This window comes from Betta splendens, chromosome 11, assembly GCF_900634795.4.
Source record: "Betta splendens chromosome 11, fBetSpl5.4, whole genome shotgun sequence".
NCBI classification, from domain to species: domain Eukaryota; kingdom Metazoa; phylum Chordata; class Actinopteri; order Anabantiformes; family Osphronemidae; genus Betta; species Betta splendens.
Window position 1 is genome coordinate 16,417,054 of NC_040891.2, and position 11,519 is coordinate 16,428,572.

Genomic DNA, 11,519 nt, shown 5'->3' on the forward strand with positions numbered 1-11,519 from the left:
GAGGAGGTGGACCCGTCGGGCGACGCTGTCTGGGATGCCTGTTATCAGAGGGACACAGTCAGTCAGAGAATCAAGGGGCTCCTCTGTCGGGGAAGAAGGCTGCTCGGTCCCCATGACCGAGACCGCGGGACCCGGAATCCTGGAACCGCGCCGCCGCCGGCGCCGTCCGGAGCAGCTGCGACTGTCCGTCGTTTGAGGCGCTGGGCGCGGTGTGGACCGGACCTCTGTACCGGGATCCGCATGGTGAAACGGGGCCGCGGCGTCTGGAGCTTGGGCTGGAGACTGGGGAAAACATGATTGAGCAGGAGACTGGGCAAAACACGATTGAGCTGGAGACTGGGCAAAACACGATTGAGCTGGAGATTGAGCAGCGCGCGGCTGAACTGGAGACTGAGCAGCGCGCGGCTGAACGGGAGACTGAGCAGCGCGCGGCTGAACTGGAGACTGAGCAGCGCGCGTCTGAACTGGGGACTGAGCAGCGCGCGGCTGAACTGGAGACTGAGAACCGCGTGAGAGCAGGAAATCCTCCCAGGGAAATAACCATGGAGCTGGGCAGGTTGGTGCAGGCACGACGATCCGACGAGGCGGAGAGGAGGAAACCGAAACCATACTTCCGCGGGAGAGTTATATTTGCCGTAAAAAACAAGGGAAAAACAGTCACTGACCTGACCGGAGGCTAAGTGCTGGCTGGGTCCAAGTGTGGCCAGATTGTTCTGTCAGGAACTCGGGCGGGCGGACGGCGAACCCACATGCACAGCACGGAGGCGATATTATAATCAACAAAAGGTTTATTCTTAAAGGCACGGTCAGACGGTCCAGGTCATACACGAAAAGGCTCGGCGAAAGTACAGACAGGGAACAGGCAAAAACTCACGGTAAGTAGATAATCCAGGGTCGGGCAGGATACACGATACAGACAGGAACACGACACGAGAAACACGAACACTCAGGGAACTCAACTCATGAAACACGAACACTCAGGGAACTCGAATACGACAATCTGGCAGGGAACTAAGGACACAGGTGGTGGTTAAATACACAGTGACTTGATGACTAACAGAGTGCAGGTGTGGGTAATGAGCAGGGACAGCTGTGACAAGACAAGAAACCGGAAGTAAAGCTAAAACAGGAACAGAAACCAGGAGACTACCAAAATAAAACAGGAAACAACTAGAAACACAAAGCCAGATCATGACAAAAAGAGTTGGTTTAAGCAACTCTGAGTTGTCTGACTCAGAGTTAAGCGCGTGCACCGCGACGATACAAAGCCCTGATCAATGGAGTGAAGATATTACGAGTCACCATGGCAACAGGACAACAACAGACGGCCGGAAATGGATATGATACTTCAAGCAAATAGCGACTACGAGTCTATAATCCGTAGAAAAGGCAACACGGCTGCAGCGGCGAAAGAGAAAGAATTAGCTTGGAAGAAAATAGCTGCTCGGGTCAATGCGTAAGTTTACATTTTAAACATACAGTGTTCAGCGTAACTAAATACTAAATAATTTTAGTATTGTTGTTATATTTCACTTGTAAAGTAAGGACTTGTAAAGTAATTTTTCACTCATCTAAGGAGTTACTTCAGTAATTGCATAAAATACCGATGTTTATATGAATTAAAAGTGCAGTGTTATGTCTATGCATTTTTAAAATTCCTGTTGTGGTTGATGTGGGATTTGTAAAGTAATGATAATTCAATAATCCAATACGTTTTAGGGAGAGCAATTATTACATTAATCTAATTAGGTTTTTAAAAGTTACCCAAAACACGTAATAATATAAGAACTTAATTTCAGTTTTTATGTAGGCGCAATCCTGCAGGCATTAAAGAACGTGGCTAAAAATTAAATATAAAAACATAATTCAAACAGGTATAAGGCACCATCATATCATGGGTGTAGACTACCTGACTACTTCCTGACAACATTTGACATATTAAATAACTAAATAGCATGCAGAGTATAGCAGTGCAGCAGCATTTTCAACATGGCTGTAATGTTTTCACACAGTTAAATCTTTTGTCTTCTACTCAGCCAACAGAAAGAAGGCAGAGACTAGAACAACTGGTGGAGGACCTGCACCTCCACCACTGACGCATGCAGAGGAGAAGGCCCTCAGCATGAACACTGGAAAGCAGAGGCTGAAGAAATTCATCAGAACCAGTCACCCCCCAGGATACAAGTGCATGTGTAAAATGTAAGAGGCCTACCTATATATTTGATTTTTTACATAGGCTACTTTTGATATATTAATTTCTTAGAGTCTGGGTTGGGTTCTTTGTCACAACAGAAGCCCAGGATGTTGTGAGTATCATACTAAATAAAGCTTAAATTATGATAAGCAGTATTATAAAGTGTAATATTAATACAGTTTATACACATCACATGATTTCTGATGTTTGTGTTGCGTAGCCTAAATGATGTAACTTGATCTCTAAGTATACAAGTATACATTATTATCTCCCCTCTGCCCCAGAGTGTGAAAGAACAGCAGGAGGTCAGTCACATTCTGCTGCAAAGATGCCCACAGTTCAGGTATGTTCAGTAAACACCAGAGTTCAATTCTGTAGGAGTAATGAGGAACTATGTCTTGTAACTATAAATCTTCTGTATTTTAAGTTACCGGTTACAGAGTTGTATAAACTAAATCTCAAGAAAATATCACACTTGTACCACAAGATTGAAAAGACAGATCTAGAAATTGAAATTCCCAAACACAAGCTGGAGGTGAGTGTATAGTTGAAGGTGAATTGTATTAATTATTGGAAAAATCAAAAAATCTAACAATTGCCTTTGTATTTGTAGGAAATGAAGAAAACCAAATAAATTATGATTTGCATTTATTCAGTTTCTTTTATTGGTGGTGGTGATGGCTGATCTTATGGCAAATCACATCCGACTGTCCATCCACTCTGCAGATTACCATGATGGAAGGAGTCTCCTCAGGGTCTTGTATTTGTAGTGCAGGGTGTTGCTCCCCTCTAATAATTGCAATAATGTGGAGAGCAACACATGCCACATTAATGTCACAGGCCTCTCAGGTGTTTCCCTGAGGTGACGTAGGCACTGAAGACCTGCTTTCAACAGGCCTATGGTCATTTCCACCCGGGCTCTTATTCTGCAGTGACACATTAAAGCGCTGCTGGGGGCCTGCTTCAGGTTCTGGGTCAGGGGTCAGTAGTGTGGGCTGGCATTAACCCCTATCTCCAGCAGAAAGCCGTCAATCTCTCCTAGAAGAAAGTTCACATTACTTTAGTGCTGCATAGAAGTGCTCCTGTGAGTGTGTAGTGCATGCATAGAAATAAGTGTATAGGACATACATGTACTTACCACAGTGCAGTTTATTTCAGATCACAGCAAGATATTATTAACTGATCATCATTTTTCAGATTAGCCTCAATGAAACAAATTGATTACCACATACCTGCAATCCTGTGAAACTCCTCTTTAATGGCTTTAAGGAGTTTGTGTCAAGGAAAGCGCTTGAGGTCGATTTTTTCTACATACAGTGGCTTCACTAATGTGCTCAGCATCTCCAATGTTATAAGGAAAACTACCGTTTGCAAAAAAAAACGTAACGCAACACAAAGAATCTGTTCGGATGTAAAAGCACGGCCACGATGGGTGATGTGTTTGACGTATGGGTGAATAAGATTATTAATATATGTATGGAGTCTCGAGAAAAACGTTACCGCTCAAATAAATATGCACGGCGATATGACAGAAAATTAACTCGTGGCGTTAAAATCCTCTCGCGGCGTAAATTCAATGCCGTGTGAATTAATACATCTTCCTCATCTACAGGATCCTCTAGAAACGGACATTTTGGTCTCTGCGCGAAGGAAACAGGTGAAATCTATGAATGAACTGAACGATTAAACGAGGTATTTAAACACTGTTCACTTTAAAAAGGGGCGGAGACCGAAGGAAACTCTGGGTTTCCCGAATAAAACCTGCTCGCGACCAGGTTTGGTTCACAGAGTAAGTTGCCATAGTAACTGACTGAGTTTCGATTACCTCGCTTCTTGAAACGGGCTTAAACTTACCCCGCTTTACGGGTTTAAGTAACCTTGCTTTCTGAAACCGAAAACTCTGAGTTTTCCTCATTTCGGGGTTAACAAACTCAGAGTTTCCACAAAACCTCCTTCTTGAAACGGGCCCCTGAAATCAGCAGATCTACAGCGACGCATTACAGCAACATGTTTGTTCCTACGCGTTTACTCTACGCGTGTCTGCAGAACTGCAGTTTGACTTGTTTTGACTGTGCGTGTCATTGTAACTGAGTGGCTGAGATCACTTATTCGACCCGTGTACGTTTCAACATTTTGATTTCCCATCCGTCTATCCAGCCACTTTCACCGGCGTTTTCGCTTCTCTTCCGATGAGCGGCAAACGGATTTTAATCAAAGCACCGCCTTACAAACCAATAAAACAGGCAAAAATATTTGGTTTTTACAAAAAGAAACGGAATTGGAGTTAATATGTCTTTATTGTTTAGAGACAAACGGAAAACACAAAAAGTCGTTCTCTCGTTACCTCTGCTTATAATTTGGTGGAAACATCAAACTCTTACACAAACACGTGACGTGTTTCGGAGTCATGTGTCCAGACAGAGAGTGACCAATACACAAATGTATGGATGTGCAAATGCAGGCTACGAGAGAAACGAGGGAGTGGCGCACTAGATGTAGGGATAATTTGTTTTGACTGTGCATGTCATTGTAACTGAATGAGTGGCTGATGTGACTTATTCGGCCCATGTACGTTTCAACATTTTCATTTACCATCCGTCCATCCAGCCACTTTCACCGGTGTTTTCGTTTCTCTTGCAATGGGCGGCAAACAGATTTGAATAAAAGCACCGCCTTACAAACCAATAAATCGAGCAAAAATATTTTTAACAAAAACACACGGAATTGGATTTAAAACTGTTTTTTCGTTTAGAGAAAAACGAAAAACAAAAAAACTCTGCTTTTAATTTTTAATCGAAGCTCATCTGTGGACGGGTCGCGGGGCAGCAGTCTTAGCAGAGAGCTCCAGACTGCCGCTCAATGAAACACGAGAGAAGACTCATTAATGCAGCAAGTAGTTTGTTCTACATGTTTACTCTGCAAGAGTAAACGTATGTATTTATCGTAGCTTTCTGGTCTAATTTATTTGTAGCACTTCGACATTCGTTTAAAATATGCAGTGCATTTTAAAATGAAAATACTATTATTATTATTTATTACCTTTATTGTAAACACAGTATTAATTGCACAATTTGGACTGGCAAAGATTTGCGCTTCTTTCATAATAAATCATGGATAATCAAGGAAGAAACTGCAGTTCATAGATGTTATTCAGGGACGGTTTGATAAAGATTCAGTGTGTTTTTCAACTGAACTGTCAGCCAAGGTACGTGCATTATCAAATGAATGCGCCTGTCAGCGGGAAAGACATCAACTCTAATCAGTTGCTCTTCAGTCGCTGCTGCCGTCTCCTCCCCAGTTCACACACCTTTACTGGGTTTTCTAAATATACCAGTTCCTACAACAAAGTGTTCCTACGAAGTTAACCAGCTGTTTATTTCGTTAATCCCTCTTTCATGTCCGTCTGGTGAATAAAAGTGGGCGTGGCCATCCACGTCCCAGAGCAGGGACACTGGGGGAAGGGGAAACACGCATCAAAACGCAGGACAAAGGTCTGCCTGCTACAGCCTCGGCTGCGTTGGGTTGTTAGTGTCCCTTTCACCTCTACCATATGAAATGTGTTCCTGCGAAGTTGATCAGCCGCTTTCAGAATCAGAATCGTTATTATTCCCCAGGGTTTGAACAGGGCAAACATTATTTTTATTTACAAAAAAAAATAAAACGTTCACATGTGATTTGCAAATGCTGCACTGAGCTCTTTTGCTTTGACGAGTTTTGTGTCTACATGAAAGCGGGCAGAACAACGTCCAAACCAATGAATACGTTTCCAGATTGACCGGTGATGCCGCACGGGTTACTCTCAATTACAGCAGCTGTTTGAAGCAGGGAAAAGCGAGTTAGCTGTCCTTGTCGATGCCTTGACAATGTTTTATCATCTGTTAACCATCCGAACAGTTTTTATGTTTTTACAAGGGTAATATGACGCTTACGTTTGATCGTTGCTCGTATTCCCTATAAAGGTGACGAGGACTGAATAGGTATGCCACCTACAGGCCAAAAGGACGTAACACACTCTTCCCGCAGTGCAAACAGGGCGCTGACACGGCAGATTCGAGTCCCTAGCACGGTGGGGGTAGACACTTTTAACGGCTGCCTCTGTAGCGGACCCACATGCACGGCGGAGACAAAGCTCGGTGATAATAAGGATTTATTAATACTCGTAGTCAGGCAGGCAAAGGTCGATACACAACTGAGGCAGTAGCGGTACAGGCATGAATCAGACAGTTGGTGGTCAGGAGGCAGGCTTAGGTCAGACTTACGGCAAGGCAGTATCACAGATGAGGCAGGCGGCAAGGTCAGGGAAAACAGGGTCGGTCACAAATCAAGATATGAAATAATGCTGGACTGCTGGCTATAACACAAAGACAATCTGGCAAGGTGCTGGGCTGAGAGGTGGTGCTTAAATACTAAAAAGAAAAACAGGTGAGTAATTAATAATGGAATACAGTTGGTGATATCATGTGACTGCAAAGTAAAGCTAAAACAAAAGTGACAACACACAAAACTGGAAGTAGAAGAAAATAAAGCAGGAAGTGAGTCCAGACCGTGACACCACCTTATTATTCCCGCAGGGTATCTGATCACTGGCAGAGCGTACTGTAGCTGTTTATTGCCCAGGATTTGTTCTTGCCATTGAGCTGGCTTCTTAGGACTAACCCTAACCCAACACAACCTGCGAAAGTGTACTCTCAATGGCAGGGTAACAACAGCAGAGCAGACCCACCAAGGCTGGAAACTGAACAGTACTGGAAAGGCATATGGGAAAGGGAGGCGTCACACAACAGTGATGCACAGTGGCTGGTGGATCTGAGGGAAGACCACAGCAACCTCCCTGAACAGAATCCAGTGACTATCACAGTGGCAGATATCCAACAAAGAGTCTCAGGTTTGAAAAAAATGGACAGCACCTGGCCCTGACATGATCCACGCCTACTGGCTGAAGAAGCTCTCTGCAATCTATGAGCGCCTGGCAGCACAAAAGAACCAGCTGTTAAGGGATGGGACTCACCCTGAATGGCTAACTGAAGGGCGAACGATCCTGATAACGAAGGATCCCTCAAAGGGTACAGTCCCATCCAACTACCGGCCAATAACCTGTCTCTCCACAACATGGAAGCTCATGTCAGGCATCATCGCAGCTAGGATAAGTGGACACATGGGTCAATACATGAGCAAAACACAGAAGGGCATTGGTAAGGATACCAGAGGAGCCAAACACCAACTCCTGGTACACAGAACAGTCGCCGAAGACTGCAGAATGCGACACACTAACCTGTGCACAGCCTGGATCGACTACAAGAAAGCCTATGACTCAATGCCACACACATGGATCACTGAATGCTTGGAGCTGTACAACATCAATAGAACTCTAAGGGCCTTCATTGCAAACTTGATGAGGTTGTGGAGAACCAACCCTTGAAGCCAGCGGGAAGCCACTTGCCCAAGTATCCATCAAATGCGGCATATACCAAGGAGATGCACTGTTCCCACTGCTGTTCTGCATAGGTCTGAACCCCCTCAGCCAAATAATAAACAAGACTGGCTATGGATACCGACTTCGGAACGGGGCCACCATAAGTCACCTCCTCTACATGGATGACATCAAGCTGTACGCCAAGAGTGAGTGAAACATCAACTCGCTGATCCACACCACCAGGATCTACAGCTCGGAATTTGGGATGTCATTCGGGCTTGATAAATGTGGGAGGATGGTGACAAAGAGAGGCAAAGTAATCCACACAGAAGGGGTCTCACTCCCAGAAGGAACAATAGCAGACATTGAGGACAATTTCAAGTACCTTGGAATACCACAGGCGAACGGCAACCTTGAACAGGTAGCAAGGAATGCGGCAACAGCCAAATACCTCCAACGAGTAAGGCAAGTCCTAAGAAGCCAGCTCAATGGCAAGAACAAATCCCGGGCAATAATCAGCTACGCCCTGGCAGTGATCAGATACCCTGCGGGAATAATAAGTTGGCCAAAGGAAGAGATACAGACCACAGATGTTAAGACATGAAAGCTCCTCACCATGCATGGAGGGTTCCACCCCAAATCCAGCACCCTGAGACTATACGCTAGCCGCAAGTGAGGAGGCCGAGGACTAATGAGTTTGAAAACCACCATCCAAGATCCATAAGTACATCAAGGATAAGGCCCCAAGGTGAATAATGTTAAGCTACAGCCTTACTAACCTTGTAGTGGGACACTCAAAACCTGAACAGGCTTTCCAAATCCAACTGCAAGTATTACTGATACTTATCACTACCAATATCAATAACGTATGAATATGGAAATTGTGGTGTTGTATGTCATTACTTTTATTAAGTAGTATGGGATATGTATAACAATGCATATCTGTATGTATATGATATGTATATGTTTGTATGAGTATGTGCACATACCTTAACGCTATTATTGGTATTAATATTAATCTCCAAGGTAAACCACAGTACAACAGTTGTTTAGTTATGAATGTGTTAGCATTAACATTCATCTTACTTAACATACTCTGAATGATAATATACACACACATACATTCACAGATAACATGGAAACCTAATACGTTAACTACTGCTTTACAGCGATACTGCAGTGCTGCTGTACGCATGGCTAATTAAAGTAGCAGTGCAAAGCACATGTCCTTGTCCTGTTAGATCTTAGTGTCGCATTTGATACAATTGATCGTAACATTCTATTACAGAGACTAGAACATAGAATCGGAATTAAAGGAACAGCACTAGGATTGTTTAAATCCTATTTGTTGAACAGATTCCAGTTTGTTCATATTAATGAGAAATTCTCCAGTGAGAATTGGACAAGGATTAGCTATGGAGTACCACAGGGTTCTGTGCTTGGTCCAATTCTGTTCAGCCTATACAATTCTCCTCTAGGTGAGATTATTAGGAAGCATTGTATTAATTTTCATTGTTATGCAGATGATACTCAGTTATATATGTGTAGCAATCCACATCTGGACTGAGGTAACCTGACCTACATGTGAACTTAAGTCCCTCATTGAAGAGTCTGCTTATCATTCCAAAAGGACAGCCTGTCACATTTATCACTGAGAAGCTGCCTCTCCCAGAACTGGGACCACCAGCCATAGAATGTGGAATGTGCTCATCAAGAGAACAAGAGACTTCATTTGGACACACATTCTGGTTCCGATGCACCAGAACTTCCAACTTCCATGAAACTGATGCCATTGTATTCTGTGGACAAAATGTTTTCATTTGATATTAGATTGGTTTCTGTGTGATGTTTAATGCCTGATCTACAGATTTGCCAGGAAATATCTAAAGTCACAAAGGGACTCCAACTTATCACCCCCCTTTCCTTTGTGTGTAGGCACAAAGTTGAAATAGAGATACTCACCTTCTTTACTTCTTTTAATCTGTGCAACATACACATAGACTATGTCCACCAGCTACAATTAGGTATCCTCATTATTGTATTACATTTTTAAGTGTTACAATTGTTTAATTAGTAATGCCCAGATTAGGTCATTTATAATTTGATTTTGCTTGCATTTATTATTCATGTATGTTTTAGTGTTTCCTGGGTGTTACATAAGACAAGACCAGTCATGATGAATAACATTTCATTTGTTACAGCGTTGTAAGGGACCACGTATAAGACCTTAATATTCTATGCAGTTAATATTGCTGTTTAACCATTCTGACGTCTCTGCTTATTTTATTTTATTTTTTTAATCTTATGTTATGGTGTGATGGAACTTTGAGCTTGATGAAAAGAGGAAAGCTTAATTATCCCAGATTTAGGAGCGATGCAAATCCAATCGTTTGATACTTGATCTGAAGAGGTGGAACTCTTCACCACTGGTTGAACTCATTTCTCCACCCTGCAGTGACCACTGCCCCAGGGGTATTTAAACCAGTGACACCCTAGTGAAATCGGATTTCCCTCTACCTTCAAACTTCTTTCACCTTCTCTTTTTGCGTCGCATTACTTTTCTTTTATTTTCCTTTGTTCTTAAGTTTTGTAAACCTAAGTTAAACTTAGAAAAACGAACGAACAACAAATTTTGTAACGCTAGAAAGTCATCAAGAAACTCCGCAAAACTGAAACTGTTACAACCAGTCCTTAATTGATTCGCTGTTTTTGATTGAACTAATTAAATTAGATTCCAGCCCGTTTCCTTTTTGGGCTAGTTTAAGTAGCGCTGACACTTTGAAACACCTTGGAAAGTCCAGCCTGGCTGACTTTTACTTTGCTGACCCCGAGCCGTCATCATCACCGATGATCATCTCATTCTGATTGTTTTCTCATTTTCTGTTCTGTTTATTTGAGTATTTCCATATTATGTTATTCATATATCCAGTAGTGTTAGATTAATAAAACGTTAAAAGGAATCTGGTTTTGTGTGCATTGTTCTTAAGATTTAAGCAGAGGTCACTGAACCGTGACAAGAATTCATGGCATAAGAGACTGATTTGGTTTTATCACGAGAAAGTTGTTATTGTTGTCCATAACGGGTAACTCATTGAATTAGCATCTGGCGTTGACTAGATTGATTAAAGCGTGGTTTCAGCTTTAAAACAAACCTGGTGCCCCATCTTTGAGGTATATTAATGTTTCTGCATTAATATCAAACTCTTAATCATTTGAATCCACTACATATGTCTTTGGAACCAAATGAAACAGATCAACTAGTCAAAATTCAGAGTTGTTTAAAAGACATCAAATCTTGCATGTCAGATAGCCACCCTGGATGGCATAATATTAGCTTCAGATTCTACTGTGAGGAACCTTGGTGTCATCAATGACCAGGATCTCTCTTTTACATCATACGTTAAACAAATCTCTAGAACCGCCTACTTTCATCTTAGAAATATAGCTAAAATCAGAAGCATCCTCTCTCAGAGCGACTCCTGGCTGACTGACGATAAGTGTATTGCGTCAGTTCCGGTTACTGAGGTTTGCTGCCGCTGTGTGTGTACGGTGTTACTCTCTGCTCTTTTCTAAAATATTATTGTCTTATATCTGGTAGCGACTGCTAAGAGTTGCAAAACAAGCTTGTAACACTAAAGCATCCTTTCCTTTCATTAAATGTCCTGCTAATCTTCACTGTTATCTGATGTTTTCTTTGCTAGCGTAGCAGCCAGTTTACTTTCCTGCTATGGCTTCCCCCTTTTCCTCTCCCTCTCGCTCTGCTCGGTGCTCGATGTGTCTTATGTTTAGCTAACCCCTGCCTCCTTTAGTGATTGTAATGGTATCTGTAATAGGTGTACGCTAGTTGCAGGGTTGGCAAGGTTGTTAGACTTAGAGTCCCCCAGCCGGCCCCAGGCAGCTAGGTAATGACTG

The 11,519-nt window shown here is 42.7% G+C and overlaps 1 long non-coding RNA gene across 2 annotated transcripts; it reads left to right on the forward strand.

Moving 5' to 3' along the window:
- Positions 1 to 1,203: 1,203 nt before the first annotated feature.
- Positions 1,204 to 10,755, forward strand: LOC129604855 (uncharacterized). Of its 2 annotated transcripts, XR_008696160.1 has the most exons (5): positions 1,204 to 1,456; positions 2,037 to 2,199; positions 2,479 to 2,537; positions 2,622 to 2,729; positions 2,808 to 10,755. It is a non-coding gene; the product is annotated as an uncharacterized LOC129604855 (long non-coding RNA). The 2 variants fall into 2 exon arrangements; XR_008696161.1 differs by having other exon boundaries at positions 1,204 to 2,199.
- Positions 10,756 to 11,519: the final 764 nt, after the last annotated feature.